Below are 26,925 nucleotides of genomic sequence, written 5' to 3' on the forward strand. Positions count from 1 at the left end.
GGTTGATTTAAAATGCTATCTCTTCCATATGGTTTAAAATTCACATCTGTTAGAAAAAGTCCCCAAGCACTTAAAACTTCTTTATAAAAATCTGGTATCCCCTGTATCATCCACTTTTTTAACTTCATCCATAAAATGTTATCCCCCAAATTCAAATTCCCACATTTGTTTAAATAAAATTCCATTATAGTTTTCCAATCCCCTTTATTTTCCTCATCCAAATACTTCTTTACCACTTTAACTCTCATACTGTTCATTTTTTGTTCTAAATCTACTAAACCCATCCCTCCTTCTTCTGCCGGTCCAATCAAAGTATTATAAGCTATTCTTGGGGGTTTTTTCTCCCATAAAAATTCTAAAATACATGTTTTCAATCTTTGTCTTACCCATAAAGGCATTGAATTCACATATAAAACATACCACATCTTAGACAGCATCAACACATTTACAATTAAAATCTTTCCCTTTAAATTTAAAAATCTGTTTTTCCAGAATATTAACCTCCTCTCCATTCCTTCTACTACCTCTTCCCACATAATATCTCGTATGCTTTTTTCATTTTTCCCTAAAACCACTCCTAAAATCCTAATTTCTTGTACTTGGGTAAAGTTAAAACACCCTGTTAAAACCGGTACCTTCCCAAATCTCATGTAAACTGTTTTTTCCTCATTTATTTTTGCTCCAGAACCTTGGCAGTACCATTCAACTTTTTCCATGACATGTTTAACACTTAGTTCATTTTTAACTACTATTGTTGTATCATCTGCATATTGATATATATTTTGTATTTCTTTCCCTTCATTCATCTCTATTCCTTTTATTTTATTTTCCTTTTTGATTATCAACCCTAAAGGTTCCGCTACCAGCGAATATAATTGAGCTGATAATGGGCACCCTTGTCTTATTGACCTTGAAATAGCAAACGGTTCTGTTAAAAATCCATTGCATTTCACTTTTGTTATTGTATCCCTATATAAAATTCTTATCCATTTAATAAAATGTTCCCCAAACCCAAATTTCTCTAAAACTGAAAATAAAAAAACATGTTCTACTCTGTCAAAGGCTTTTTCGAAGTCTAAGCTAATGACATAACCATCCTTTTTTTCTCCATTCATGTAACTTATTATATCTCTTATACTGCTTGTTGTTTCTGCTATGTCTCGTCCCTTTACTCCATATGCCTGATTTGTTTCTATTATGCTAGGTAGTACATTCTTTAATCTATTTGCTAAAACCTTTGCTAAAATCTTAAAATCCGTGTTTAACATGGTTATAGGTCTAAAATTTTTTAAAAGTGCTTTATCTCCCTTTCTTTTGTATATTAGCTTCATCAGCCCTAAACTCATCTTCTGATTTAGACCTTCCTTCTTAAAAATCTCCTCATATACATCCATTAAAATCAGACTAATTTCCTCCTTAAAAACCTTATAAAACTCATTTCCTATCCCATCTATACCTGGGCTTTTCTTTGTTTTCAAAAGATCTATTGCCTGTATTATTTCTTCCTGTCCTATTCCTTTATCACATTCTGCTTTGTCCTTAATTTCTACTCTCGTTGATATTTGCTGTAACAGTATATTTTTCTTCTCTTCATCTAACCCCTTCGTTTTAAAAAGTTCTTCATAATAATTTTTTACTTCCTTCAAAATTCCTTTCGTTTCTTGTACTAGTTCTCCATCTTTGCCCTTTATTTCTTTTATCATTTCTGCTCTTCCTTTACTTTTTTCTAAGTTAAAGAAAAATCTTGTACATTTCTCCCCTTCAACCATGTATTTTGCTTTACTTCTCAAACTTGCTCCTTTACATTTACTCTCCTCTATTTTCTTTAGATTTTCTTCCATAACTATTACGTTTTGTATATTTACTTCTCTCTTGTTTAACTCTTCTTTTAATGTTTTCCTTATATCTTTTTCTTTAGCTTTTTTAACTCTCTGAACCAATTTGCTGTATTTTATTGAGTATTTCTTTATTTCGTATTTTACATTTTCCCACCATATTCTTTTATCTTCTAGGTACATCCCATCATTTCTTTCTTCTTCTATTAATTTTTCGATCCCTAATTTATAACTTTCACTCTTTAAAATCTCTGTATTTAAAATCCAAACTCCAGGCCCTTTATCCTCTTTTTTAAAATCCATCTTCATTAAAATCATCTTATGATCACTTAAAGAGTTTTCTTTATACAAAATATCCTCAATAAAATATTCTAAACTTCTTGTGCTTAAAACATGATCAATTCTTGTTTGACATAAGAAATTGCTAACTAGTTGTTTTCTAGAAAATTCTCTTTTTCTTTCATGTCTCTCTCTCCACACATCAATTAAGTTTTTTTCTTCCATCAGCATTTTAAGTTCTTTTCTCCCCATATCTGTTTTAAAAACCATTCCATCTGCCATATCTCTTTTATTGAAAACTGTATTAAAATCTCCCACCATCATTACGGTCTCCCAACTTTCCATTAAGTCTCTTAAAGCACTAAAATAGTTCTTCTTTTCTTTTTCTTCATTAGGTGCATGAACATTAATCAAAATAAATTCTCTATCTTCATATCTTATTTCAACGGCAATACATTTTCCTTTTCCATCATCATATATTTCTTTAACCTCAATATCCTTTTCTTTTCTTACTAAAATAGCAACTCCTCTCCCCATTCTTCCATCCCCATTATTAAAATATATTTCACCACCCCACCTCTTTTTTAAATCTTCCATAATTTCATCTTTCCAATTAGTTTCCTGTAATACAATAACATCTTCTTTACATAACTCTTTTACTCTTTCAAATTTTTCCCTATTTAGTAGACCTCTTGCATTTAAAATCACCATATTCAAAACCATAAATAAAATTACTAAGAGTTTAAAAGACATCATTTTACATATTTTCTTCTTCTGCTTCTTCTTCTTCTTCGATACATTTTAAAACCTCAAACCTGTTCATACATTTGATTGTTTCTTTTCTTATAAATCTTTTGGCATTTTCTAGATTAGGTGTTACCTTTTGCATTCTTCTTCTTGCCACTCCACCTAATTCCTTGTCCTTTCTTTTGCCCTCTTGTCCGTTTTCTTTTTCTTTTTCTCTTTCTTTTTTCAACCTTTTACTCCTTTCATATCCCCTTCTGTTCCACTGTTCCGTTGTCTTTATTGATGTGTCCATTTGTGTCCGTCTCTCGTGTTCCATCTCCTCCTCCTCTTCTTCTTCCTCCTCCTCCTCCTCCTCACCTCCAATCTCCTGTTCACTGACCCCTTCAGTTTCTTCCTCGATCTCTTCTCCTTCCACTTCTTCATTCTGCTGTTCTTCTGACTCACTTGATTCAATCTCATTAGTTTCATTCTGCATCTGCCTCGCCTCCTCTTGTTCCTGTTGTGTCTCCTCTTCTCCTCCTTCCATCCAGCATTCACACTTATTTAAAACTTTAAAACATTCCGGGCACTTGACAGCTTTGCAATCCCTCGCGAAATGGCCCTGTTCTTCGCATTTGAAACACGTAAAGTTTGGACAGTCTTTGATGATGTGCTCCGGACTCAAACACAGCCGACAGGTTTTAACCTGCCTGCTGTGAATAATCCTGAAGTACTGCGTTCCTTCCGCTGTCTCAAACCGTGCACTATAAGGTAGCGAGGCCACTTCTTTAGGAAATTTTACTTTTACGAAGCGTGTTCCATCTTCGATTTCTGTGCCCGGGTAGACTCTCCTTCTGATTTGCGAGATGGGGATTACTCCCCATCCTTCCAGCTTTTCCACAATAATGGTGTCATCTAGGTAGGCCGGCAGATGCATTATTGAAACCACAAAAACTCTGTCTTTTAGTTTCTTGACTTCACAAATCTTTCCTTTAATTTCCAATCCATTTAATAGTTCATCACATGTTTCTTCTGTAGCTAAAGTCACTTCATATTCTTTATTCTTTTTGGGGCGTACTGCCAATATTTGATCAAGTCCCACCTGCTCCGTTAAAACTTTAATAATATCCTCTGCTTTTCCATCCGGCACCTCTGCTAAATCCACCGTTATAGTTGCTTCCTTTGTATAAATCCTCATCCTTTCTGTTCTGTCTTTGTCTTTTCTTTCTCGTAATCCTTTGTCCATGCTAGGGTCTCCAATCCGTCTTGATCCTCCTGCCATATCCATGTCTTTATCGTGTAATCCATCCATTTTGTAAATAAATAAATAAAAAAACCAAACAAACTCCCCAGACAGCCTAGGCTGCTGGGAAGTGTAGAAATGAAAAAAAAAAGGACTCGAATAACAAACAAAAACTGTATTTAACAAAACAAAATAACAAGAGCAAAATGGTGAGCCTCCCTCACCCACTGCAGCCAATTCACTTCCTGGATCGTACCAATATTGGGCGTGCCCAAGGTGGTATGGCCGTAAGCGAAAACTGCTGCCAAAATTTGGCTATTTAAAAGGTTAGACCATTAGTGAAGAAAACTAAGAACAACTTTTGAAAAAACTCAAACTCTTTCATGCTTTCTGAAGAATCTCAGAGACTTTTTAAGGCTTTTTTAAGAAGCTCAGGGACTCTTTTTTTTTTTCTTAAAAAAGCTTACAACACCCAGTATTCCCATGCGGCCTCCCATCCAAGTACTAACCAGGCCTTATTTAAAAGCTTAGACCATTAGTGAAGAAGACTAAGAAGAACTTTTGAAAAAACTCAAACTCTTTCATGCTTTCTGAAGAATCTCAGAGACTTTTTAAGGCTTTTTGAAGCTCAGGCACTCTTTTTTTTTTTTTCAAAACTTACAGCACCTGGTATTCCCAGGCGGTCTCCCATCCAAGTACTAACCAGGCCCGACCCTGCTTAGCTTCCGAGATCAGACGAGATCGGGCGTGCCCAAGGTGGTATGGCCGTAAGCGAAAACTGCTGCCAAAATTGGGCTATTTAAAAGGTTAGACCATTAGTGAAGAAAACTAAGAACAACTTTTGAAAAAACTCAAACTCTTTCATGCTTTCTGAAGAATCTCAGAGACTTTTTAAGGCTTTTTTAAGAAGCTCAGGGACTCTTTTTTTTTTTTTCTTAAAAAAGCTTACAACACCCAGTATTCCCATGCGGCCTCCCATCCAAGTACTAACCAGGCCTTATTTAAAAGCTTAGACCATTAGTGAAGAAGACTAAGAAGAACTTTTGAAAAAACTCAAACTCTTTCATGCTTTCAGAAGAATCTCAGAGACTTTTTAAGGCTTTTTGAAGCTCAGGCACTCTTTTTGTTTTTTTTCAAAGCTTACAGCACCTGGTATTCCCAGGCGGTCTCCCATCCAAGTACTAACCAGGCCCGACCCTGCTTAGCTTCCGAGATCAGACGAGATCGGGCGTGCCCAAGGTGGTATGGCCGTAAGCGAAAACTGCTGCCAAAATTGGGCTATTTAAAAGGTTAGACCATTAGTGAAGAAAACTAAGAACAACTTTTGAAAAAACTCAAACTCTTTCATGCTTTCTGAAGAATCTCAGAGACTTTTTAAGGCTTTTTGAAGCTCAGGCACTCTTTATTTTTTTTTTCAAAACTTACAGCACCTGGTATTCCCAGGCGGTCTCCCATCCAAGTACTAACCAGGCCCGACCCTGCTTAGCTTCCGAGATCAGACGAGATCGGGCGTGCCCAAGGTGGTATGGCCGTAAGCGAAAACTGCTGCCAAAATTGGGCTATTTAAAAGGTTAGACCATTAGTGAAGAAAACTAAGAACAACTTTTGAAAAAACTCAAACTCTTTCATGCTTTCTGAAGAATCTCAGAGACTTTTTAAGGCTTTTTGAAGAAGCTCAGGGACTCTTTTTTTTTTTTCTTAAAAAAGCTTACAACACCCAGTATTCCCATGCGGCCTCCCATCCAAGTACTAACCAGGCCTTATTTAAAAGCTTAGACCATTAGTGAAGAAGACTAAGAAGAACTTTTGAAAAAACTCAAACTCTTTCATGCTTTCTGAAGAATCTCAGAGACTTTTTAAGGCTTTTTGAAGCTCAGGCACTCTTTTTTTTAATTTTTTTTTTAAAAGCTTACAGCACCTGGTATTCCCATGCGGTCTCCCATCCAAGTACTAACCAGGCCCGACCCTGCTTAGCTTCCGAGATCAGACGAGATCGGGCGTGCCCAAGGTGGTATGGCCGTAAGCGAAAACTGCTGCCAAAATTGGGCTATTTAAAAGGTTAGACCATTAGTGAATAAAACTAAGAACAACTTTTGAAAAAACTCAAACTCTTTCATGCTTTCTGAAGAATCTCAGAGACTTTTTAAGGCTTTTTGAAGAAGCTCAGGGACTCTTTTTTTTTTTTTCTTAAAAAAGCTTACAACACCTAGTATTCCCATGCGGCCTCCCATCCAAGTACTAACCAGGCCTTATTTAAAAGCTTAGACCATTAGTGAAGAAGACTAAGAAGAACTTTTGAAAAAACTCAAACTCTTTCATGCTTTCTGAAGAATCTCAGAGACTTTTTAAGGCTTTTTGAAGCTCAGGGACTCTTTTTTTCTATTTTTTTTTTTTAAAGCTTACAGCACCTGGTATTCCCAGGCGGTCTCCCATCCAAGTACTAACCAGGCCCGACCCTGCTTAGCTTCCGAGATCAGACGAGATCGGGCGTGCCCAAGGTGGTATGGCCGTAAGAGAAAACTGCTGCCAAAATTGGGCTATTTAAAAGGTTAGACCATTAGTGAAGAAAACTAAGAACAACTTTTGAAAAAACTCAAACTCTTTCATGCTTTCTGAAGAATCTCAGAGACTTTTTAAGGCCTTTTGAAGCTCAGGGACTCTTTTTTTATTTTATTTAAAAAAAAAAAAAAGCTTACAGCACCTGGTATTCCCAGGCGGTCTCCCATCCAAGTACTAACCAGGCCCTACCCTGCTTAGCTTCCGAGATCAGACGAGATCGGTCGTGCCCAAGGTGGTATGGCCGTAAGCGAAAACTGCTGCCAAAATTGGGCTATTTAAAAGGTTAGACCATTAGTGAAGAAAACTAAGAACAACTTTTGAAAAAACTCAAACTCTTTCATGCTTTCTGAAGAATCTCAGAGACTTTTTAAGACCTTTTGAAGCTCAGGGACTCTTTTTTATTTTATTTAAAAAAAAAAAAAAGCTTACAGCACCTGGTATTCCCAGGCGGTCTCCCATCCAAGTACTAACCAGGCCCGACCCTGCTTAGCTTCCGAGATCAGACGAGATCGGGCGTGCCCAAGGTGGTATGGCCGTAAGCGAAAACTGCTGCCAAAATTGGGCTATTTAAAAGGTTAGACCATTAGTGAAGAAAACTAAGAACAACTTTTGAAAAAACTCAAACTCTTTCATGCTTTCTGAAGAATCTCAGAGACTTTTTAAGACCTTTTGAAGCTCAGGGACTCTTTTTTTATTTTATTTAAAAAAAAAAAAAAGCTTACAGCACCTGGTATTCCCAGGCGGTCTCCCATCCAAGTACTAACCAGGCCCTACCCTGCTTAGCTTCCGAGATCAGACGAGATCGGTCGTGCCCAAGGTGGTATGGCCGTAAGCGAAAACTGCTGCCAAAATTGGGCTATTTAAAAGGTTAGACCATTAGTGAAGAAAACTAAGAACAACTTTTGAAAAAACTCAAACTCTTTCATGCTTTCTGAAGAATCTCAGAGACTTTTTAAGACCTTTTGAAGCTCAGGGACTCTTTTTTATTTTATTTAAAAAAAAAAAAAAGCTTACAGCACCTGGTATTCCCAGGCGGTCTCCCATCCAAGTACTAACCAGGCCCGACCCTGCTTAGCTTCCGAGATCAGACGAGATCGGGCGTGCCCAAGGTGGTATGGCCGTAAGCGAAAACTGCTGCCAAAATTGGGCTATTTAAAAGGTTAGACCATTAGTGAAGAAAACTAAGAACAACTTTTGAAAAAACTCAAACTCTTTCATGCTTTCTGAAGAATCTCAGAGACTTTTTAAGACCTTTTGAAGCTCAGGGACTCTTTTTTATTTTATTTAAAAAAAAAAAAAAGCTTACAGCACCTGGTATTCCCAGGCGGTCTCCCATCCAAGTACTAACCAGGCCCGACCCTGCTTAGCTTCCGAGATCAGACGAGATTGGGCGTGCCCAAGGTGGTATGGCCGTAAGCGAAAACTGCTGCCAAAATTGGGCTATTTAAAAGGTTAGACCATTAGTGAAGAAAACTAAGAACAACTTTTGAAAAAACTCAAACTCTTTCATGCTTTCTGAAGAATCTCAGAGACTTTTTAAGGCTTTTTGAAGAAGCTCAGGGACTCTTTTTTTTTTTCTTAAAAAAGCTTACAACACCCAGTATTCCCATGCGGCCTCCCATCCAAGTACTAACCAGGCCTTATTTAAAAGCTTAGACCATTAGTGAAGAAGATTAAGAAGAACTTTTGAAAAAACTCAAACTCTTTCATGCTTTCTGAAGAATCTCAGAGACTTTTTAAGGCTTTTTGAAGCTCAGGCACTCTTTTTTTTAAATTTTTTTTTTAAAAGCTTACAGCACCTGGTATTCCCATGCGGTCTCCCATCCAAGTACTAACCAGGCCCGACCCTGCTTAGCTTCCGAGATCAGACGAGATCGGGCGTGCCCAAGGTGGTATGGCCGTAAGCGAAAACTGCTGCCAAAATTGGGCTATTTAAAAGGTTAGACCATTAGTGAAGAAAACTAAGAACAACTTTTGAAAAAACTCAAACTCTTTCATGCTTTCTGAAGAATCTCAGAGACTTTTTAAGGCTTTTTGAAGAAGCTCAGGGACTCTTTTTTTTTTTTTCTTAAAAAAGCTTACAACACCTAGTATTCCCATGCGGCCTCCCATCCAAGTACTAACCAGGCCTTATTTAAAAGCTTAGACCATTAGTGAAGAAGACTAAGAAGAACTTTTGAAAAAACTCAAACTCTTTCATGCTTTCTGAAGAATCTCAGAGACTTTTTAACTCTTCGGGGTCGCCGATCACGCCGGCGTGATCAAGTTACATGACCAGTTTAAGACGTCGAAGCATAAAAACAAAGTCACGTTGAGCGTTGCCGTCCACTTCTGTCGAAAGTGCTGGCTTGAAATTCTATTTTACTTTTTGTTTTGTGTTGATAGACCAAGTAAAAACGGAGATATGATCATTTAAACTTTATATAAAAAAATACTGACGCGTTCGTAAAAGAACGCAAGATGGGATGCGACAGGCGTTGCATTTATTCTAATAACTTCGTCGGTTTTTGTCATAAAACAAAACGGAGAAAAATGTGTGAATCTGCTGACTCTGCTCTTCAGGCTGCACATTTTAGGGAATGGAGGATGAGCCAACTGAGCTAAGACGCAAAATTGAAAGGCAGAGGATTTACGGAGTTGATAAAGATAGACATAGTATATACGTTATATATAGAGAGAGAGATTATTGCTAGTTTTTGGAAGAGTTTGAGTAGATTTTGAGAGTAGTTTAGGAGTAGTGTAGATAGTTTAGGTAGTTTAGGAGTAGTTTAGGTAGTTTAGGAGTAGATTTAGCTAAACTGTTTTGAGGAGAGGCACAGATAAAAAATAAAAATAAAAAACACCTGATATTTGCTGTAAATAGTTGTATGTATAATTTGATTTTGTGTTCATTTTACCTATTGTATGGTATATTTGCACTATTGATGAACCCCTCTTACTCAAGGAATGAAATCCCTGTAATGTAGATATCTGTGTAATTGTACATGAATTGTTTTGTAGAGTTTCTAAGCAAAAAAGAAAAGAAAAAACGCCTATTGCCACACCTGCTTTTTGCTGCATATAGTTTAATTTTATCTCAATTTTACATTTTTTATGTTGTATTTGCACTATTTGGGAACCCTCATACTCTGGGAATGTAAGGCCTTAAATATAGCTATCTGAATAATTGTGTGCACAACATTTTTTAAAAAGTGGCTGAGCTAAAAAGAAAGAAAAAAAGCCTATGGCTACACACGCTTTTTTTTGTAAATCATATTTTTTTTGTATATAGGTTGATTATATCTGAATTGTACCTGTATATGTTGACATTTACAACTTGTGTTTACATTTTAAACCTTTTAAAATGCTTCATTGAGCATGTTTGTGTTTTTTGTAGTAGAAAAGCTATAATTTTTCTATTCGGATTTTGTGATTTTTGTGTGATTTTGGGTCCAGTATGTTGATAGAGTACATCAAAGTGAAAAACTAATTGTCTGATCATATAGGTGATGTTGTGCTGAAAAAAATTATACCAAACATTGGTATGGTAAACATTTTTTTATGTTACAAAATTTAAAAAAAATAAAAGTACTCAAAAACGGCCAAAATAGCCCAAGACTCCGAAGGGTTAAGGCTTTTTGAAGCTCAGGCACTCTTTTTTTTAAATTTTTTTTTTAAAAGCTTACAGCACCTGGTATTCCCAGGCGGTCTCCCATCCAAGTACTAACCAGGCCCGACCCTGCTTAGCTTCCGAGATCAGACGAGATCGGGCGTGCCCAAGGTGGTATGGCCGTAAGCGAAAACTGCTGCCAAAATTGGGCTATTTAAAAGGTTAGACCATTAGTGAAGAAAACTAAGAACAACTTTTGAAAAAACTCAAACTCTTTCATGCTTTCTGAAGAATCTCAGAGACTTTTTAAGGCTTTTTGAAGAAGCTCAGGGACTCTTTTTTTTTTTTCTTAAAAAAGCTTACAACACCTAGTATTCCCATGCGGCCTCCCATCCAAGTACTAACCAGGCCTTATTTAAAAGCTTAGACCATTAGTGAAGAAGACTAAGAAGAACTTTTGAAAAAACTCAAACTCTTTCATGCTTTCTGAAGAATCTCAGAGACTTTTTAAGGCTTTTTGAAGCTCAGGCACTCTTTTTTTTTTTTTTAAAAGCTTACAGCACCTGGTATTCCCAGGCGGTCTCCCATCCAAGTACTAACCAGGCCCGACCCTGCTTAGCTTCCGAGATCAGACGAGATCGGGCGTGCCCAAGGTGGTATGGCCGTAAGCGAATACTGCTGCCAAAATTGGGCTATTTAAAAGGTTAGACCATTAGTGAAGAAAACTAAGAACAACTTTTGAAAAAACTCAAACTCTTTCATGCTTTCTGAAGAATCTCAGAGACTTTTTAAGGCTTTTTGAAGCTCAGGCACTCTTTTTTTTTTTTTTAAAAGCTTACAGCACCTGGTATTCCCAGGCGGTCTCCCATCCAAGTACTAACCAGGCCCGACCCTGCTTAGCTTCCGAGATCAGACGAGATCGGGCGTGCCCAAGGTGGTATGGCCGTAAGCGAAAACTGCTGCCAAAATTGGGCTATTTAAAAGGTTAGACCATTAGTGAAGAAAACTAAGAACAACTTTTGAAAAAACTCAAACTCTTTCATGCTTTCTGAAGAATCTCAGAGACTTTTTAAGGGTTTTTGAAGAAGCTCAGGGACTCTTTTTTTTTTTTCTTAAAAAAGCTTACAACACCTAGTATTCCCATGCGGCCTCCCATCCAAGTACTAACCAGGCCTTATTTAAAAGCTTAGACCATTAGTGAAGAAGACTAAGAAGAACTTTTGAAAAAACTCAAACTCTTTCATGCTTTCTGAAGAATCTCAGAGACTTTTTAAGGCTTTTTGAAGCTCAGGCACTCTTTTTTTTTTTTTTTTTTTTTTTTAAAAGCTTACAGCACCTGGTATTCCCAGGCGGTCTCCCATCCAAGTACTAACCAGGCCCGACCCTGCTTAGCTTCCGAGATCAGACGAGATCGGGCGTGCCCAAGGTGGTATGGCCGTAAGCGAATACTGCTGCCAAAATTGGGCTATTTAAAAGGTTAGACCATTAGTGAAGAAAACTAAGAACAACTTTTGAAAAAACTCAAACTCTTTCATGCTTTCTGAAGAATCTCAGAGACTTTTTAAGGCTTTTTGAAGCTCAGGCACTCTTTTTTTTTTTTTTTAAAAGCTTACAGCACCTGGTATTCCCAGGCGGTCTCCCATCCAAGTACTAACCAGGCCCGACCCTGCTTAGCTTCCGAGATCAGACGAGATCGGGCGTGCCCAAGGTGGTATGGCCGTAAGCGAAAACTGCTGCCAAAATTGGGCTATTTAAAAGGTTAGACCATTAGTGAAGAAAACTAAGAACAACTTTTGAAAAAACTCAAGCTCTTTCATGCTTTCTGAAGAATCTCAGAGACTTTTTAAGGCTTTTTGAAGAAGCTCAGGGACTCTTTTTTTTTTTTCTTAAAAAAGCTTACAACACCTAGTATTCCCATGCGGCCTCCCATCCAAGTACTAACCAGGCCTTATTTAAAAGCTTAGACCATTAGTGAAGAAGACTAAGAAGAACTTTTGAAAAAACTCAAACTCTTTCATGCTTTCTGAAGAATCTCAGAGACTTTTTAAGGCTTTTTGAAGCTCAGGCACTCTTTTTTTTTTTTTTTTTTTTTTTAAAAGCTTACAGCACCTGGTATTCCCAGGCGGTCTCCCATCCAAGTACTAACCAGGCCCGACCCTGCTTAGCTTCCGAGATCAGACGAGATCGGGCGTGCCCAAGGTGGTATGGCCGTAAGCTAAAACTGCTGCCAAAATTGGGCTATTTAAAAGGTTAGACCATTAGTGAAGAAAACTAAGAACAACTTTTGAAAAAACTCAAGCTCTTTCATGCTTTCTGAAGAATCTCAGAGACTTTTTAAGGCTTTTTGAAGAAGCTCAGGGACTCTTTTTTTTTTTTCTTAAAAAAGCTTACAACACCTAGTATTCCCATGCGGCCTCCCATCCAAGTACTAACCAGGCCTTATTTAAAAGCTTAGACCATTAGTGAAGAAGACTAAGAAGAACTTTTGAAAAAACTCAAACTCTTTCATGCTTTCTGAAGAATCTCAGAGACTTTTTAAGGCTTTTTGAAGCTCAGGCACTCTTTTTTTTTTTTTTTTTTTTTTTAAAAGCTTACAGCACCTGGTATTCCCAGGCGGTCTCCCATCCAAGTACTAACCAGGCCCGACCCTGCTTAGCTTCCGAGATCAGACGAGATCGGGCGTGCCCAAGGTGGTATGGCCGTAAGCGAATACTGCTGCCAAAATTGGGCTATTTAAAAGGTTAGACCATTAGTGAAGAAAACTAAGAACAACTTTTGAAAAAACTCAAACTCTTTCATGCTTTCTGAAGAATCTCAGAGACTTTTTAAGGCTTTTTGAAGCTCAGGCACTCTTTTTTTTTTTTTTAAAAGCTTACAGCACCTGGTATTCCCAGGCGGTCTCCCATCCAAGTACTAACCAGGCCCGACCCTGCTTAGCTTCCGAGATCAGACGAGATCGGGCGTGCCCAAGGTGGTATGGCCGTAAGCGAATACTGCTGCCAAAATTGGGCTATTTAAAAGGTTAGACCATTAGTGAAGAAAACTAAGAACAACTTTTGAAAAAACTCAAACTCTTTCATGCTTTCTGAAGAATCTCAGAGACTTTTTAAGGCTTTTTGAAGCTCAGGCACTCTTTTTTTTTTTTTTAAAAGCTTACAGCACCTGGTATTCCCAGGCGGTCTCCCATCCAAGTACTAACCAGGCCCGACCCTGCTTAGCTTCCGAGATCAGACGAGATCGGGCGTGCCCAAGGTGGTATGGCCGTAAGCGAATACTGCTGCCAAAATTGGGCTATTTAAAAGGTTAGACCATTAGTGAAGAAAACTAAGAACAACTTTTGAAAAAACTCAAACTCTTTCATGCTTTCTGAAGAATCTCAGAGACTTTTTAAGGCTTTTTGAAGCTCAGGCACTCTTTTTTTTTTTTTTAAAAGCTTACAGCACCTGGTATTCCCAGGCGGTCTCCCATCCAAGTACTAACCAGGCCCGACCCTGCTTAGCTTCCGAGATCAGACGAGATCGGGCGTGCCCAAGGTGGTATGGCCGTAAGCGAATACTGCTGCCAAAATTGGGCTATTTAAAAGGTTAGACCATTAGTGAAGAAAACTAAGAACAACTTTTGAAAAAACTCAAACTCTTTCATGCTTTCTGAAGAATCTCAGAGACTTTTTAAGGCTTTTTGAAGCTCAGGCACTCTTTTTTTTTTTTTTTTTTTTTTTTAAAAGCTTACAGCACCTGGTATTCCCAGGCGGTCTCCCATCCAAGTACTAACCAGGCCCGACCCTGCTTAGCTTCCGAGATCAGACGAGATCGGGCGTGCCCAAGGTGGTATGGCCGTAAGCGAATACTGCTGCCAAAATTGGGCTATTTAAAAGGTTAGACCATTAGTGAAGAAAACTAAGAACAACTTTTGAAAAAACTCAAACTCTTTCATGCTTTCTGAAGAATCTCAGAGACTTTTTAAGGCTTTTTGAAGCTCAGGCACTCTTTTTTTTTTTTTTAAAAGCTTACAGCACCTGGTATTCCCAGGCGGTCTCCCATCCAAGTACTAACCAGGCCCGACCCTGCTTAGCTTCCGAGATCAGACGAGATCGGGCGTGCCCAAGGTGGTATGGCCGTAAGCTAAAACTGCTGCCAAAATTGGGCTATTTAAAAGGTTAGACCATTAGTGAAGAAAACTAAGAACAACTTTTGAAAAAACTCAAGCTCTTTCATGCTTTCTGAAGAATCTCAGAGACTTTTTAAGGCTTTTTGAAGAAGCTCAGGGACTCTTTTTTTTTTTTCTTAAAAAAGCTTACAACACCTAGTATTCCCATGCGGCCTCCCATCCAAGTACTAACCAGGCCTTATTTAAAAGCTTAGACCATTAGTGAAGAAGACTAAGAAGAACTTTTGAAAAAACTCAAACTCTTTCATGCTTTCTGAAGAATCTCAGAGACTTTTTAAGGCTTTTTGAAGCTCAGGCACTCTTTTTTTTTTTTTTTTTTTTTTTAAAAGCTTACAGCACCTGGTATTCCCAGGCGGTCTCCCATCCAAGTACTAACCAGGCCCGACCCTGCTTAGCTTCCGAGATCAGACGAGATCGGGCGTGCCCAAGGTGGTATGGCCGTAAGCTAAAACTGCTGCCAAAATTGGGCTATTTAAAAGGTTAGACCATTAGTGAAGAAAACTAAGAACAACTTTTGAAAAAACTCAAGCTCTTTCATGCTTTCTGAAGAATCTCAGAGACTTTTTAAGGCTTTTTGAAGAAGCTCAGGGACTCTTTTTTTTTTTTCTTAAAAAAGCTTACAACACCTAGTATTCCCATGCGGCCTCCCATCCAAGTACTAACCAGGCCTTATTTAAAAGCTTAGACCATTAGTGAAGAAGACTAAGAAGAACTTTTGAAAAAACTCAAACTCTTTCATGCTTTCTGAAGAATCTCAGAGACTTTTTAAGGCTTTTTGAAGCTCAGGCACTCTTTTTTTTTTTTTTTTTTTTTTTAAAAGCTTACAGCACCTGGTATTCCCAGGCGGTCTCCCATCCAAGTACTAACCAGGCCCGACCCTGCTTAGCTTCCGAGATCAGACGAGATCGGGCGTGCCCAAGGTGGTATGGCCGTAAGCGAATACTGCTGCCAAAATTGGGCTATTTAAAAGGTTAGACCATTAGTGAAGAAAACTAAGAACAACTTTTGAAAAAACTCAAACTCTTTCATGCTTTCTGAAGAATCTCAGAGACTTTTTAAGGCTTTTTGAAGCTCAGGCACTCTTTTTTTTTTTTTTAAAAGCTTACAGCACCTGGTATTCCCAGGCGGTCTCCCATCCAAGTACTAACCAGGCCCGACCCTGCTTAGCTTCCGAGATCAGACGAGATCGGGCGTGCCCAAGGTGGTATGGCCGTAAGCGAATACTGCTGCCAAAATTGGGCTATTTAAAAGGTTAGACCATTAGTGAAGAAAACTAAGAACAACTTTTGAAAAAACTCAAACTCTTTCATGCTTTCTGAAGAATCTCAGAGACTTTTTAAGGCTTTTTGAAGCTCAGGCACTCTTTTTTTTTTTTTTTTTTTTTTTTAAAAGCTTACAGCACCTGGTATTCCCAGGCGGTCTCCCATCCAAGTACTAACCAGGCCCGACCCTGCTTAGCTTCCGAGATCAGACGAGATCGGGCGTGCCCAAGGTGGTATGGCCGTAAGCGAATACTGCTGCCAAAATTGGGCTATTTAAAAGGTTAGACCATTAGTGAAGAAAACTAAGAACAACTTTTGAAAAAACTCAAACTCTTTCATGCTTTCTGAAGAATCTCAGAGACTTTTTAAGGCTTTTTGAAGCTCAGGCACTCTTTTTTTTTTTTTTAAAAGCTTACAGCACCTGGTATTCCCAGGCGGTCTCCCATCCAAGTACTAACCAGGCCCGACCCTGCTTAGCTTCCGAGATCAGACGAGATCGGGCGTGCCCAAGGTGGTATGGCCGTAAGCTAAAACTGCTGCCAAAATTGGGCTATTTAAAAGGTTAGACCATTAGTGAAGAAAACTAAGAACAACTTTTGAAAAAACTCAAGCTCTTTCATGCTTTCTGAAGAATCTCAGAGACTTTTTAAGGCTTTTTGAAGAAGCTCAGGGACTCTTTTTTTTTTTTCTTAAAAAAGCTTACAACACCTAGTATTCCCATGCGGCCTCCCATCCAAGTACTAACCAGGCCTTATTTAAAAGCTTAGACCATTAGTGAAGAAGACTAAGAAGAACTTTTGAAAAAACTCAAACTCTTTCATGCTTTCTGAAGAATCTCAGAGACTTTTTAAGGCTTTTTGAAGCTCAGGCACTCTTTTTTTTTTTTTTTTTTTTTTTAAAAGCTTACAGCACCTGGTATTCCCAGGCGGTCTCCCATCCAAGTACTAACCAGGCCCGACCCTGCTTAGCTTCCGAGATCAGACGAGATCGGGCGTGCCCAAGGTGGTATGGCCGTAAGCTAAAACTGCTGCCAAAATTGGGCTATTTAAAAGGTTAGACCATTAGTGAAGAAAACTAAGAACAACTTTTGAAAAAACTCAAGCTCTTTCATGCTTTCTGAAGAATCTCAGAGACTTTTTAAGGCTTTTTGAAGAAGCTCAGGGACTCTTTTTTTTTTTTCTTAAAAAAGCTTACAACACCTAGTATTCCCATGCGGCCTCCCATCCAAGTACTAACCAGGCCTTATTTAAAAGCTTAGACCATTAGTGAAGAAGACTAAGAAGAACTTTTGAAAAAACTCAAACTCTTTCATGCTTTCTGAAGAATCTCAGAGACTTTTTAAGGCTTTTTGAAGCTCAGGCACTCTTTTTTTTTTTTTTAAAAGCTTACAGCACCTGGTATTCCCAGGCGGTCTCCCATCCAAGTACTAACCAGGCCCGACCCTGCTTAGCTTCCGAGATCAGACGAGATCGGGCGTGCCCAAGGTGGTATGGCCGTAAGCGAATACTGCTGCCAAAATTGGGCTATTTAAAAGGTTAGACCATTAGTGAAGAAAACTAAGAACAACTTTTGAAAAAACTCAAACTCTTTCATGCTTTCTGAAGAATCTCAGAGACTTTTTAAGGCTTTTTGAAGCTCAGGCACTCTTTTTTTTTTTTTTAAAAGCTTACAGCACCTGGTATTCCCAGGCGGTCTCCCATCCAAGTACTAACCAGGCCCGACCCTGCTTAGCTTCCGAGATCAGACGAGATCGGGCGTGCCCAAGGTGGTATGGCCGTAAGCGAATACTGCTGCCAAAATTGGGCTATTTAAAAGGTTAGACCATTAGTGAAGAAAACTAAGAACAACTTTTGAAAAAACTGAAACTCTTTCATGCTTTCTGAAGAATCTCAGAGACTTTTTAAGGCTTTTTGAAGCTCAGGCACTCTTTTTTTTTTTTTAAAAAGCTTACAGCACCTGGTATTCCCAGGCGGTCTCCCATCCAAGTACTAACCAGGCCCGACCCTGCTTAGCTTCCGAGATCAGACGAGATGGGGCGTGCCCAAGGTGGTATGGCCGTAAGCGAATACTGCTGCCAAAATTGGGCTATTTAAAAGGTTAGACCATTAGTGAAGAAAACTAAGAACAACTTTTGAAAAAACTCAAACTCTTTCATGCTTTCTGAAGAATCTCAGAGACTTTTTAAGGCTTTTTGAAGCTCAGGCACTCTTTTTTTTTTTTTTAAAAGCTTACAGCACCTGGTATTCCCAGGCGGTCTCCCATCCAAGTACTAACCAGGCCCGACCCTGCTTAGCTTCCGAGATCAGACGAGATCGGGCGTGCCCAAGGTGGTATGGCCGTAAGCTAAAACTGCTGCCAAAATTGGGCTATTTAAAAGGTTAGACCATTAGTGAAGAAAACTAAGAACAACTTTTGAAAAAACTCAAGCTCTTTCATGCTTTCTGAAGAATCTCAGAGACTTTTTAAGGCTTTTTGAAGAAGCTCAGGGACTCTTTTTTTTTTTTCTTAAAAAAGCTTACAACACCTAGTATTCCCATGCGGCCTCCCATCCAAGTACTAACCAGGCCTTATTTAAAAGCTTAGACCATTAGTGAAGAAGACTAAGAAGAACTTTTGAAAAAACTCAAACTCTTTCATGCTTTCTGAAGAATCTCAGAGACTTTTTAAGGCTTTTTGAAGCTCAGGCACTCTTTTTTTTTTTTTTTTTTTTTTTAAAAGCTTACAGCACCTGGTATTCCCAGGCGGTCTCCCATCCAAGTACTAACCAGGCCCGACCCTGCTTAGCTTCCGAGATCAGACGAGATCGGGCGTGCCCAAGGTGGTATGGCCGTAAGCTAAAACTGCTGCCAAAATTGGGCTATTTAAAAGGTTAGACCATTAGTGAAGAAAACTAAGAACAACTTTTGAAAAAACTCAAGCTCTTTCATGCTTTCTGAAGAATCTCAGAGACTTTTTAAGGCTTTTTGAAGAAGCTCAGGGACTCTTTTTTTTTTTTCTTAAAAAAGCTTACAACACCTAGTATTCCCATGCGGCCTCCCATCCAAGTACTAACCAGGCCTTATTTAAAAGCTTAGACCATTAGTGAAGAAGACTAAGAAGAACTTTTGAAAAAACTCAAACTCTTTCATGCTTTCTGAAGAATCTCAGAGACTTTTTAAGGCTTTTTGAAGCTCAGGCACTCTTTTTTTTTTTTTTAAAAGCTTACAGCACCTGGTATTCCCAGGCGGTCTCCCATCCAAGTACTAACCAGGCCCGACCCTGCTTAGCTTCCGAGATCAGACGAGATCGGGCGTGCCCAAGGTGGTATGGCCGTAAGCTAAAACTGCTGCCAAAATTGGGCTATTTAAAAGGTTAGACCATTAGTGAAGAAAACTAAGAACAACTTTTGAAAAAACTCAAGCTCTTTCATGCTTTCTGAAGAATCTCAGAGACTTTTTAAGGCTTTTTGAAGAAGCTCAGGGACTCTTTTTTTTTTTTCTTAAAAAAGCTTACAACACCTAGTATTCCCATGCGGCCTCCCATCCAAGTACTAACCAGGCCTTATTTAAAAGCTTAGACCATTAGTGAAGAAGACTAAGAAGAACTTTTGAAAAAACTCAAACTCTTTCATGCTTTCTGAAGAATCTCAGAGACTTTTTAAGGCTTTTTGAAGCTCAGGCACTCTTTTTTTTTTTTTTTTTTTTTTAAAAGCTTACAGCACCTGGTATTCCCAGGCGGTCTCCCATCCAAGTACTAACCAGGCCCGACCCTGCTTAGCTTCCGAGATCAGACGAGATCGGGCGTGCCTTTTTTTTTTTTTTTTTTTTTTTATTAAGAAATTTCAATCAATAAAATACAATAAAAATAAATACAATAAAAAATACATATTTTCTTCTACATACATCTCTACATCACATATATTTCATTTACATACATTATTTAAAAAACTCCATCACTTCCCGGCAGCTTCCACATTTGGTCTTTAAGGACACAACAAACTTTTGGGGTAAAAATATCATAAAAAGCATCCAACATATTTTCACATTTAAAATAAACATACAATCTTTCAATATACAATTCAGTTTTCCTTTTAAACATAGTCCAAACATCCAACACAATTTTTTCCTTTTTAGCCACAGTTCTTCTCTCCCATATTGCACTTTTCATCAACATTACACACAGATTTATAAAACTTTTGTTTTGACACTTCTTTTCCCAACCAAACATCACAACTCTGTTCCATTCCATTACACTTTCATCCCACTCCTCAGTCAACTCTTTAATTAAGCATTTACATTTCCTTAAAAATTCCTCCAGTTCTTTACAGTATAAAAATATATGTAAAATCCACTCTTCCTTTTCCTGGCACACTTTACACAGAGCGTTTTGCTCAATTCCTATTTTATTTAAAATTGCCTCAGTAAAAATCACTTTATGTCTTATAAAATATTCTAAACATCCCAATTTTGTTTCCACACACTTCCCCCTCATGTTTCTCCATATACACTCTTTTTTTAAATCTTTGAATTTCTGCACCCAGTATTCATTTGCAATTGGCTCTTTAAAAACATCATCTCTAAAAGAACAATAAATCATTTTCACAGTACATTCCTTAAAATCATTCACTTTCCCCCCCAATTTCACATAAATACATTTCTCTTTTGGCTCTCCTTCCATACATTCTATTCTTTTAATCCACTCTTTGGGTATTGCACTTTTAATGATTTCATACTTATTTAAAATTTCTTGTTCACTGTAATCCTCTTTTGCCTCCTCCATTGCATCCACAATAAATTGTGTTGGTAAAAACCCTTCTTTGAATTCATATAAAACGTCTCTCACTCTTGTTATCCCCACTTCCATCCATTTCTTTAAAAACATTTCTTTGTCTTGTTTTAAAATGTTTTTGTTTAAGAACAGAGGTTGATTTAAAATGTTTTCTCTCCCATGTGGATCATACTCGACTTTGGCTAAAAATTTTCCCCAGGCACTCAAAATTTCTCTATAAAACTCTGGTAGTCTTTCCATCATCCAAATTTTCGTTTTCATCCATAAAATTCCATCCCCCATATTAAAATTCCCACATTTGTTTAAAAAATATTTCATGGTCTTTTTCCACTCTGCTTTGCCCTCATCTTGTATGTATTTCTTCACTATTTTAACTCTCAAACTATTTTTTCTCTGTTCCACATCTATTAATCCTAAACCCCCCTTGTCTACTGCCCCTAAAAGTGTGTTAAAAGCTATTCTTGCTGGTTTCCCCTCCCATAAAAAGTCAAGAAAACATTTCTTCAGCCTCTTTTCTGTCCACAATGGCATCTCCGACACATATAAAACATACCATAGCTTAGAAACCATTAAAACATTCAATATTAAAACCTTCCCTTTCAAGTTTAATGTTCTCAATTTCCAAAAATTTAACCTTCTCTCTATTTCTGTTACTAGTTGCTCCCACATTTCATCTCTTACTTTCCTCTCATTTTTCCCCATTAAAATTCCTAAAATCCTTATTTCTTCCACTTCCTTGAAATTAAAACAATCCCTTAAAATCATAGCTTTACCAAATCTCATATACACCGTCTTATCTTCATTTACTTTACTCCCAGATCCTTTACAATATTCTTCTACAACCTTCATAACTTCTTTAACGCTCTCCTTTCCTTTTACTATTATCGTTGTGTCATCGGCATATTGAAAAACCTTCCCTTCAGACTTGTTTTCCTCAATTTCAATTCCAGTTATTTCTTCTTTTTGTTTTATAGCCAATCCCAACGGTTCCGATACAAGTGAATATAATAACGCTGAAAGTGGACACCCCTGTCTTATTGATCTTGTGATTTTAAAACATTCTGTTAAAAACCCATTACATTTTATTCTTGTTAAAGCACCCTTATATAAAATCTCAATCCATTTAATAAAATCTCCCCCAAAACCAAATTTCTTTAAAACATCAAATAAATACCCGTGTTCAACCCTATCAAAAGCTTTTTCAAAATCTAAACTAATTACGTATCCTTCTTCTTTCTCTTCTTTCAAGTACCATATTGTGTCTCTTATGCTCATTGTCGTGTCCGCTATATCTCTTCCTTTTACTCCGTACGCTTGATTTGTTTTGATTATACTTGGCATTACTTCCTTTAACCTGTTTGCTAAAACTTTCGCTAAAATCTTAAGATCTGTGTTTAGCATTGTGATTGGCCTGTAGTTTTTTAAATCTACTTTTTCTCCTTTCCTTTTATATATCAGTTTTGTTATGCCCATCCCCATTCTTTCATTAACTTCTTCTTTTCCAAAAATTTCTCTAAAAACTTCCTTTAAAATCTTTGTTAAAATCTCTTTAAAACATATATAAAATTCACTTCCTAAACCATCTATTCCTGGACTTTTCTTTTTATTCAGCTGCTGTATTGCTCTTTCTATCTCCTCTTCTCTGACTTCTTGATCACATTCTTTTTTATCTTCCTCGCTAATTTTTGCTTTTATCTGATTCAACAATTCCATTTTTTCGTTTTCTTTTACACCTCTTGTACTAAAAAGCTCTTCATAAAAATTCCTTATTTCTTCTAAAATTTTGTCATTCCCTTCTACAATTTCCCCATTTTTTCCTCTTATCTCTTTAATCGTTTCAGCTTTCCCTTTCTTTTTTTCCAAATCAAAAAAAAACTTGGTGCATTTTTCTCCCTCCACTGTATATTTAGCTTTGCTTCTTAACCTCGCCCCCTCATATTCTTTTTCCTCTATTTCTTTCAGTTTTCCCTCCATTTCCTTTATCTTTTGTATATCTTTATTTTCTTTATTCAATTCCACTTCCAAACTTTCCTTTATTTCTTTTTCTTTGTATCTTTTGCATTTGTGTATTATACTACAATACTTAATCGAGAATTTTTTAATTAAAAACTTTACGTTCTCCCACCATATTCTCTTATCTTCTTCATACATTTCATTTTCCTTTTCTTTTTCTATAATTTCTTTAACCTTTAAAACATAGTCTTCATTTTCTAACATTTTAGTATTTAAAACCCATATCCCTGGCCCTCTTTGCACTTTATTCCAGTCCATTTTAAAAAATAAAAACTTGTGATCGCTCAAACTTGTGTCTTCATACTTAATATTTTCGATAAAATTCTCCACATTCCTCGTACATAAAATAAAGTCAATTCTTGTTTTGCACACAAAGCTCCCTACTATTTGTATCCTTGAAAATTCTTTTTTCCTTTCATTTCTTTCTCTCCACACATCTATCATATTATTTTCTGCCATTAATGCTTTTAATTCTTTTCTCCCTGTATCAGTTTTAAAAACCATTCCTTCTGCCATGTCATGTTTATTAAAAACCGTGTTAAAATCCCCCATCATTATTATTTCCTTATACTTCTTTACAATACTTCTTAAAACATTAAAAAACTCTTTCTTTTCTTTCTCTTCCGTTGGTGCATGTACATTTACTAAAATCAATTCTCTTCCTTCATGTATTGTCTCAACCACCATACATTTTCCCATCGTATCTTTGTATAGAATTTTACTTGCTTTAAAAACATCATCCTTCATTAAAAAAGCCACTCCTCTTCCAAACCTCCCATCTCCATTATTGTATAAAATCCCTCCTTCCCATCTCTTTTTAAAATCATTCATCACATTTTCTCTCCAGTTTGTTTCTTGTAGCACAATAATGTCTTCTGTTTTACATTTTTCTTTTACATTTTCAAATTTCCTTAAGTTCAAAAGTCCTCTCGCATTAAAAGTCACACAACTTAGTACCATTAAAAATAAAAAGAATAAATATCTAAAAACCATTATTCTTAGTCTTTCTCCTCCAGTTCCTTTAACACCTCAAACCTGTTTAAACACTCGATTAGTCCTTTTTTCAACACTTTTTTCCTTGCAGTTTCTATATTTGGCTTTACCTTTAGCAATCTTCTTCGTCCTTGTCCCCTCTCCACTTTTTTCTTCTCGTCCTCCTCCATCCTTATTTCTCCTTCGCTGTCTGTTTCTTTGTCTTGTTCTTTTCCTTTTTGTCCATGATTTGAAGATATGTCCATTGGTGTCAACAGCGTGTCCTCTTCACTTATCTGTTCATCATCCTTTTCATTTCCTCCTTCTCCTTCTTGTCTGTTGTTTGTTCCTTCCTCTGCTTCCTTTGGTTGTGATTCGTCCTCTTCTTGTCTTTCCTCGTTGTTTCCTTCATGCACCTGTCTGTCTACCTGTACTTCCCTTCCTCCTACCTCTCCCTCCATCCAGCATTCACATTTATTTAAAATTTCTTGGCAATCCGGGCACCTGACGGCGTTGCAATCTCGTGCAAAATGGCCCCTTTCCTCACACTTATAGCACTTGAAATCTGGGCAATCTTTCAGTAGATGTCCTGGGCTCATGCACAGCCGACAGGTCTTTACCTGGTGGCTGTGCATCACCCTAAAGTACTGTGGCCCTTCCGCTGTTTCCAGCTTTGTGCTATAAGGGAGTGATGCCACTTCTTTGGGGAACCTCACCTTCACAAACCTGGTGCCGTCTTCTACGTCAGTGCCCGGATAGCACCTTCTTTTGATTTTAGATATGGGGGAAACCCCCCATCCTTCCAATTTGTCCAAAATTTCATTATCCTCCAGGTAGACAGGCAGGTGCATGAATGAAACAACGTAATCTTTATTTTGCAGCTTCTTTACTTCACAGTCCACTCCCTTTATTGTCAATCCATCGATTAAAACGTCGCACATTTCTTCCTGTTCTAGTGTCAGTTCATATTCTTTGCCTTGCCTGGGTCTTACAGCCAACACCTTTCCACTTCCAATTTGTTCCGAAATCGCTTTAATTATATCCTCCGCTCTCACTCCACTCACGTTCTCTGTACTTACGATCACTGTTGCCTCTTTTAAATATTTTCTTTCACCAAATCTTTTCCTTGCTTCTTGATCCTTTCCATTCCCAGTTCTTTGTCGATTCTCTAGTCCAGTGTCGTTTGCCATTCGTGTTCCTCCCGCCAGTCCAGTGTCTTTTGCCATTCGTGTTCCTCCCGCCAGTCCAGTGTCGTTTGCCATTCGTGTTCCTCCTGCCAGTCCATTGTCAATTACCGTGCGTGTTCCTCCAACCAGTCCAGTGTCGTTCGCCGTTAATCCGTCCATAATTGCAAAAATAAAATTAAAAACCACCCTCCAGCCAGCAAAAGCTGCTGTTAGGTGGTTTGAAAAGCAAAATAAAGCGAAAAAAACTAACTTAAAGTAACAAACTCGAAAAACAAAACACAAATAGAAAAACAAAAATGGGGGAGAGCCTTCCTCTCCAACTGCAGCCAACTCACTTCCTGGATCGTACCAACTAGATCGGGCGTGACCAAGGTGGTATGGCCGTAAGCGAAAACTGCTGCCAAAATTGGGCTATTTAAAAGGTTAGACCATTAGTGAAGAAAACTAAGAACAACTTTTGAAAAAACTCAAACTCTTTCATGCTTTCTGAAGAATCTCAGAGACTTTTTAAGGCTTTTTGAAGAAGCTCAGGGACTCTTTTTTTTTTTTCTTAAAAAAGCTTACAACACCTAGTATTCCCATGCGGCCTCCCATCCAAGTACTAACCAGGCCTTATTTAAAAGCTTAGACCATTAGTGAAGAAGACTAAGAAGAACTTTTGAAAAAACTCAAACTCTTTCATGCTTTCTGAAGAATCTCAGAGACTTTTTAAGGCTTTTTGAAGCTCAGGCACTCTTTTTTTTTTTTTTTTTTTTTAAAAGCTTACAGCACCTGGTATTCCCAGGCGGTCTCCCATCCAAGTACTAACCAGGCCCGACCCTGCTTAGCTTCCGAGATCAGACGAGATCGGGCGTGCCCAAGGTGGTATGGCCGTAAGCGAATACTGCTGCCAAAATTGGGCTATTTAAAAGGTTAGACCATTAGTGAAGAAAACTAAGAACAACTTTTGAAAAAACTCAAACTCTTTCATGCTTTCTGAAGAATCTCAGAGACTTTTTAAGGCTTTTTGAAGCTCAGGCACTCTTTTTTTTTTTTTTTAAAGCTTACAGCACCTGGTATTCCCAGGCGGTCTCCCATCCAAGTACTAACCAGGCCCGACCCTGCTTAGCTTCCGAGATCAGACGAGATCGGGCGTGCCCAAGGTGGTATGGCCGTAAGCGAAAACTGCTGCCAAAATTGGGCTATTTAAAAGGTTAGACCATTAGTGAAGAAAACTAAGAACAACTTTTGAAAAAACTCAAACTCTTTCATGCTTTCTGAAGAATCTCAGAGACTTTTTAAGGCTTTTTGAAGCTCAGGCACTCTTTTTTTTTTTTTTAAAAGCTTACAGCACCTGGTATTCCCAGGCGGTCTCCCATCCAAGTACTAACCAGGCCCGACCCTGCTTAGCTTCCGAGATCAGACGAGATCGGGCGTGCCCAAGGTGGTATGGCCGTAAGCGAATACTGCTGCCAAAATTGGGCTATTTAAAAGGTTAGACCATTAGTGAAGAAAACTAAGAACAACTTTTGAAAAAACTCAAACTCTTTCATGCTTTCTGAAGAATCTCAGAGACTTTTTAAGGCTTTTTGAAGCTCAGGCACTCTTTTTTTTTTTTTTAAAAGCTTACAGCACCTGGTATTCCCAGGCGGTCTCCCATCCAAGTACTAACCAGGCCCGACCCTGCTTAGCTTCCGAGATCAGACGAGATCGGGCGTGCCCAAGGTGGTATGGCCGTAAGCGAATACTGCTGCCAAAATTGGGCTATTTAAAAGGTTAGACCATTAGTGAAGAAAACTAAGAACAACTTTTGAAAAAACTCAAACTCTTTCATGCTTTCTGAAGAATCTCAGAGACTTTTTAAGGCTTTTTGAAGCTCAGGCACTCTTTTTTTTTTTTTAAAAAGCTTACAGCACCTGGTATTCCCAGGCGGTCTCCCATCCAAGTACTAACCAGGCCCGACCCTGCTTAGCTTCCGAGATCAGACGAGATGGGGCGTGCCCAAGGTGGTATGGCCGTAAGCGAATACTGCTGCCAAAATTGGGCTATTTAAAAGGTTAGACCATTAGTGAAGAAAACTAAGAACAACTTTTGAAAAAACTCAAACTCTTTCATGCTTTCTGAAGAATCTCAGAGACTTTTTAAGGCTTTTTGAAGCTCAGGCACTCTTTTTTTTTTTTTTAAAAGCTTACAGCACCTGGTATTCCCAGGCGGTCTCCCATCCAAGTACTAACCAGGCCCGACCCTGCTTAGCTTCCGAGATCAGACGAGATCGGGCGTGCCCAAGGTGGTATGGCCGTAAGCTAAAACTGCTGCCAAAATTGGGCTATTTAAAAGGTTAGACCAT

General features: G+C 38.0%; 41 non-coding genes across 41 annotated transcripts; all 41 read right to left on the reverse strand.

Moving 5' to 3' along the window:
• Positions 1 to 4,737: 4,737 nt before the first annotated feature.
• LOC143731658 (5S ribosomal RNA) lies at positions 4,738 to 4,856 on the reverse strand. Its single transcript, XR_013200930.1, has one exon. It is a non-coding gene; the product is annotated as a 5S ribosomal RNA (ribosomal RNA).
• Positions 4,857 to 5,220: 364 nt separating this feature from the next.
• On the reverse strand, positions 5,221 to 5,339 carry LOC143731560 (5S ribosomal RNA). Its single transcript, XR_013200834.1, has one exon. It is a non-coding gene; the product is annotated as a 5S ribosomal RNA (ribosomal RNA).
• Positions 5,340 to 5,501: 162 nt separating this feature from the next.
• On the reverse strand, positions 5,502 to 5,620 carry LOC143731659 (5S ribosomal RNA). Its single transcript, XR_013200931.1, has one exon. It is a non-coding gene; the product is annotated as a 5S ribosomal RNA (ribosomal RNA).
• Positions 5,621 to 5,989: 369 nt separating this feature from the next.
• Positions 5,990 to 6,108, reverse strand: LOC143731654 (5S ribosomal RNA). Its single transcript, XR_013200926.1, has one exon. It is a non-coding gene; the product is annotated as a 5S ribosomal RNA (ribosomal RNA).
• Positions 6,109 to 6,479: 371 nt separating this feature from the next.
• Positions 6,480 to 6,598, reverse strand: LOC143731660 (5S ribosomal RNA). The gene has a single exon (XR_013200932.1). It is a non-coding gene; the product is annotated as a 5S ribosomal RNA (ribosomal RNA).
• Positions 6,599 to 6,772: 174 nt separating this feature from the next.
• Positions 6,773 to 6,891, reverse strand: LOC143731667 (5S ribosomal RNA). Its single transcript, XR_013200938.1, has one exon. It is a non-coding gene; the product is annotated as a 5S ribosomal RNA (ribosomal RNA).
• Positions 6,892 to 7,064: 173 nt separating this feature from the next.
• LOC143731571 (5S ribosomal RNA) lies at positions 7,065 to 7,183 on the reverse strand. The gene has a single exon (XR_013200845.1). It is a non-coding gene; the product is annotated as a 5S ribosomal RNA (ribosomal RNA).
• A 174-nt stretch (positions 7,184 to 7,357) lies between these two features.
• On the reverse strand, positions 7,358 to 7,476 carry LOC143731668 (5S ribosomal RNA). The gene has a single exon (XR_013200939.1). It is a non-coding gene; the product is annotated as a 5S ribosomal RNA (ribosomal RNA).
• Positions 7,477 to 7,649: 173 nt separating this feature from the next.
• LOC143731582 (5S ribosomal RNA) lies at positions 7,650 to 7,768 on the reverse strand. Its single transcript, XR_013200856.1, has one exon. It is a non-coding gene; the product is annotated as a 5S ribosomal RNA (ribosomal RNA).
• Positions 7,769 to 7,941: 173 nt separating this feature from the next.
• Positions 7,942 to 8,060, reverse strand: LOC143731671 (5S ribosomal RNA). Its single transcript, XR_013200942.1, has one exon. It is a non-coding gene; the product is annotated as a 5S ribosomal RNA (ribosomal RNA).
• A 369-nt stretch (positions 8,061 to 8,429) lies between these two features.
• LOC143731655 (5S ribosomal RNA) lies at positions 8,430 to 8,548 on the reverse strand. Its single transcript, XR_013200927.1, has one exon. It is a non-coding gene; the product is annotated as a 5S ribosomal RNA (ribosomal RNA).
• Positions 8,549 to 10,300: 1,752 nt separating this feature from the next.
• LOC143731593 (5S ribosomal RNA) lies at positions 10,301 to 10,419 on the reverse strand. Its single transcript, XR_013200867.1, has one exon. It is a non-coding gene; the product is annotated as a 5S ribosomal RNA (ribosomal RNA).
• Positions 10,420 to 10,782: 363 nt separating this feature from the next.
• Positions 10,783 to 10,901, reverse strand: LOC143731604 (5S ribosomal RNA). The gene has a single exon (XR_013200878.1). It is a non-coding gene; the product is annotated as a 5S ribosomal RNA (ribosomal RNA).
• A 162-nt stretch (positions 10,902 to 11,063) lies between these two features.
• Positions 11,064 to 11,182, reverse strand: LOC143731615 (5S ribosomal RNA). Its single transcript, XR_013200889.1, has one exon. It is a non-coding gene; the product is annotated as a 5S ribosomal RNA (ribosomal RNA).
• A 373-nt stretch (positions 11,183 to 11,555) lies between these two features.
• LOC143731628 (5S ribosomal RNA) lies at positions 11,556 to 11,674 on the reverse strand. The gene has a single exon (XR_013200901.1). It is a non-coding gene; the product is annotated as a 5S ribosomal RNA (ribosomal RNA).
• Positions 11,675 to 11,837: 163 nt separating this feature from the next.
• On the reverse strand, positions 11,838 to 11,956 carry LOC143731640 (5S ribosomal RNA). The gene has a single exon (XR_013200912.1). It is a non-coding gene; the product is annotated as a 5S ribosomal RNA (ribosomal RNA).
• A 372-nt stretch (positions 11,957 to 12,328) lies between these two features.
• On the reverse strand, positions 12,329 to 12,447 carry LOC143731651 (5S ribosomal RNA). The gene has a single exon (XR_013200923.1). It is a non-coding gene; the product is annotated as a 5S ribosomal RNA (ribosomal RNA).
• A 372-nt stretch (positions 12,448 to 12,819) lies between these two features.
• On the reverse strand, positions 12,820 to 12,938 carry LOC143731663 (5S ribosomal RNA). Its single transcript, XR_013200934.1, has one exon. It is a non-coding gene; the product is annotated as a 5S ribosomal RNA (ribosomal RNA).
• A 162-nt stretch (positions 12,939 to 13,100) lies between these two features.
• LOC143731674 (5S ribosomal RNA) lies at positions 13,101 to 13,219 on the reverse strand. The gene has a single exon (XR_013200945.1). It is a non-coding gene; the product is annotated as a 5S ribosomal RNA (ribosomal RNA).
• Positions 13,220 to 13,381: 162 nt separating this feature from the next.
• LOC143731686 (5S ribosomal RNA) lies at positions 13,382 to 13,500 on the reverse strand. Its single transcript, XR_013200956.1, has one exon. It is a non-coding gene; the product is annotated as a 5S ribosomal RNA (ribosomal RNA).
• Positions 13,501 to 13,662: 162 nt separating this feature from the next.
• On the reverse strand, positions 13,663 to 13,781 carry LOC143731694 (5S ribosomal RNA). Its single transcript, XR_013200963.1, has one exon. It is a non-coding gene; the product is annotated as a 5S ribosomal RNA (ribosomal RNA).
• A 172-nt stretch (positions 13,782 to 13,953) lies between these two features.
• Positions 13,954 to 14,072, reverse strand: LOC143731695 (5S ribosomal RNA). Its single transcript, XR_013200964.1, has one exon. It is a non-coding gene; the product is annotated as a 5S ribosomal RNA (ribosomal RNA).
• A 162-nt stretch (positions 14,073 to 14,234) lies between these two features.
• Positions 14,235 to 14,353, reverse strand: LOC143731696 (5S ribosomal RNA). Its single transcript, XR_013200965.1, has one exon. It is a non-coding gene; the product is annotated as a 5S ribosomal RNA (ribosomal RNA).
• Positions 14,354 to 14,725: 372 nt separating this feature from the next.
• On the reverse strand, positions 14,726 to 14,844 carry LOC143731697 (5S ribosomal RNA). Its single transcript, XR_013200966.1, has one exon. It is a non-coding gene; the product is annotated as a 5S ribosomal RNA (ribosomal RNA).
• A 372-nt stretch (positions 14,845 to 15,216) lies between these two features.
• On the reverse strand, positions 15,217 to 15,335 carry LOC143731699 (5S ribosomal RNA). The gene has a single exon (XR_013200968.1). It is a non-coding gene; the product is annotated as a 5S ribosomal RNA (ribosomal RNA).
• A 162-nt stretch (positions 15,336 to 15,497) lies between these two features.
• LOC143731700 (5S ribosomal RNA) lies at positions 15,498 to 15,616 on the reverse strand. Its single transcript, XR_013200969.1, has one exon. It is a non-coding gene; the product is annotated as a 5S ribosomal RNA (ribosomal RNA).
• A 172-nt stretch (positions 15,617 to 15,788) lies between these two features.
• LOC143731701 (5S ribosomal RNA) lies at positions 15,789 to 15,907 on the reverse strand. Its single transcript, XR_013200970.1, has one exon. It is a non-coding gene; the product is annotated as a 5S ribosomal RNA (ribosomal RNA).
• Positions 15,908 to 16,069: 162 nt separating this feature from the next.
• On the reverse strand, positions 16,070 to 16,188 carry LOC143731702 (5S ribosomal RNA). The gene has a single exon (XR_013200971.1). It is a non-coding gene; the product is annotated as a 5S ribosomal RNA (ribosomal RNA).
• Positions 16,189 to 16,560: 372 nt separating this feature from the next.
• LOC143731703 (5S ribosomal RNA) lies at positions 16,561 to 16,679 on the reverse strand. The gene has a single exon (XR_013200972.1). It is a non-coding gene; the product is annotated as a 5S ribosomal RNA (ribosomal RNA).
• A 363-nt stretch (positions 16,680 to 17,042) lies between these two features.
• On the reverse strand, positions 17,043 to 17,161 carry LOC143731704 (5S ribosomal RNA). The gene has a single exon (XR_013200973.1). It is a non-coding gene; the product is annotated as a 5S ribosomal RNA (ribosomal RNA).
• Positions 17,162 to 17,323: 162 nt separating this feature from the next.
• Positions 17,324 to 17,442, reverse strand: LOC143731705 (5S ribosomal RNA). The gene has a single exon (XR_013200974.1). It is a non-coding gene; the product is annotated as a 5S ribosomal RNA (ribosomal RNA).
• Positions 17,443 to 17,604: 162 nt separating this feature from the next.
• Positions 17,605 to 17,723, reverse strand: LOC143731672 (5S ribosomal RNA). Its single transcript, XR_013200943.1, has one exon. It is a non-coding gene; the product is annotated as a 5S ribosomal RNA (ribosomal RNA).
• Positions 17,724 to 17,885: 162 nt separating this feature from the next.
• Positions 17,886 to 18,004, reverse strand: LOC143731706 (5S ribosomal RNA). The gene has a single exon (XR_013200975.1). It is a non-coding gene; the product is annotated as a 5S ribosomal RNA (ribosomal RNA).
• Positions 18,005 to 18,376: 372 nt separating this feature from the next.
• Positions 18,377 to 18,495, reverse strand: LOC143731707 (5S ribosomal RNA). Its single transcript, XR_013200976.1, has one exon. It is a non-coding gene; the product is annotated as a 5S ribosomal RNA (ribosomal RNA).
• Positions 18,496 to 18,858: 363 nt separating this feature from the next.
• On the reverse strand, positions 18,859 to 18,977 carry LOC143731708 (5S ribosomal RNA). The gene has a single exon (XR_013200977.1). It is a non-coding gene; the product is annotated as a 5S ribosomal RNA (ribosomal RNA).
• A 6,381-nt stretch (positions 18,978 to 25,358) lies between these two features.
• LOC143731710 (5S ribosomal RNA) lies at positions 25,359 to 25,477 on the reverse strand. The gene has a single exon (XR_013200979.1). It is a non-coding gene; the product is annotated as a 5S ribosomal RNA (ribosomal RNA).
• A 162-nt stretch (positions 25,478 to 25,639) lies between these two features.
• On the reverse strand, positions 25,640 to 25,758 carry LOC143731711 (5S ribosomal RNA). Its single transcript, XR_013200980.1, has one exon. It is a non-coding gene; the product is annotated as a 5S ribosomal RNA (ribosomal RNA).
• A 162-nt stretch (positions 25,759 to 25,920) lies between these two features.
• On the reverse strand, positions 25,921 to 26,039 carry LOC143731712 (5S ribosomal RNA). The gene has a single exon (XR_013200981.1). It is a non-coding gene; the product is annotated as a 5S ribosomal RNA (ribosomal RNA).
• A 162-nt stretch (positions 26,040 to 26,201) lies between these two features.
• LOC143731713 (5S ribosomal RNA) lies at positions 26,202 to 26,320 on the reverse strand. The gene has a single exon (XR_013200982.1). It is a non-coding gene; the product is annotated as a 5S ribosomal RNA (ribosomal RNA).
• Positions 26,321 to 26,482: 162 nt separating this feature from the next.
• Positions 26,483 to 26,601, reverse strand: LOC143731673 (5S ribosomal RNA). Its single transcript, XR_013200944.1, has one exon. It is a non-coding gene; the product is annotated as a 5S ribosomal RNA (ribosomal RNA).
• Positions 26,602 to 26,763: 162 nt separating this feature from the next.
• On the reverse strand, positions 26,764 to 26,882 carry LOC143731714 (5S ribosomal RNA). The gene has a single exon (XR_013200983.1). It is a non-coding gene; the product is annotated as a 5S ribosomal RNA (ribosomal RNA).
• Between the last annotated feature and the right edge of the window lie 43 nt (positions 26,883 to 26,925).

This window comes from Siphateles boraxobius, unplaced genomic scaffold, assembly GCF_051911475.1.
Source record: "Siphateles boraxobius isolate OS27281-9 unplaced genomic scaffold, OSU_SipBor_1 87, whole genome shotgun sequence".
Classification (NCBI taxonomy): domain Eukaryota; kingdom Metazoa; phylum Chordata; class Actinopteri; order Cypriniformes; family Leuciscidae; genus Siphateles; species Siphateles boraxobius.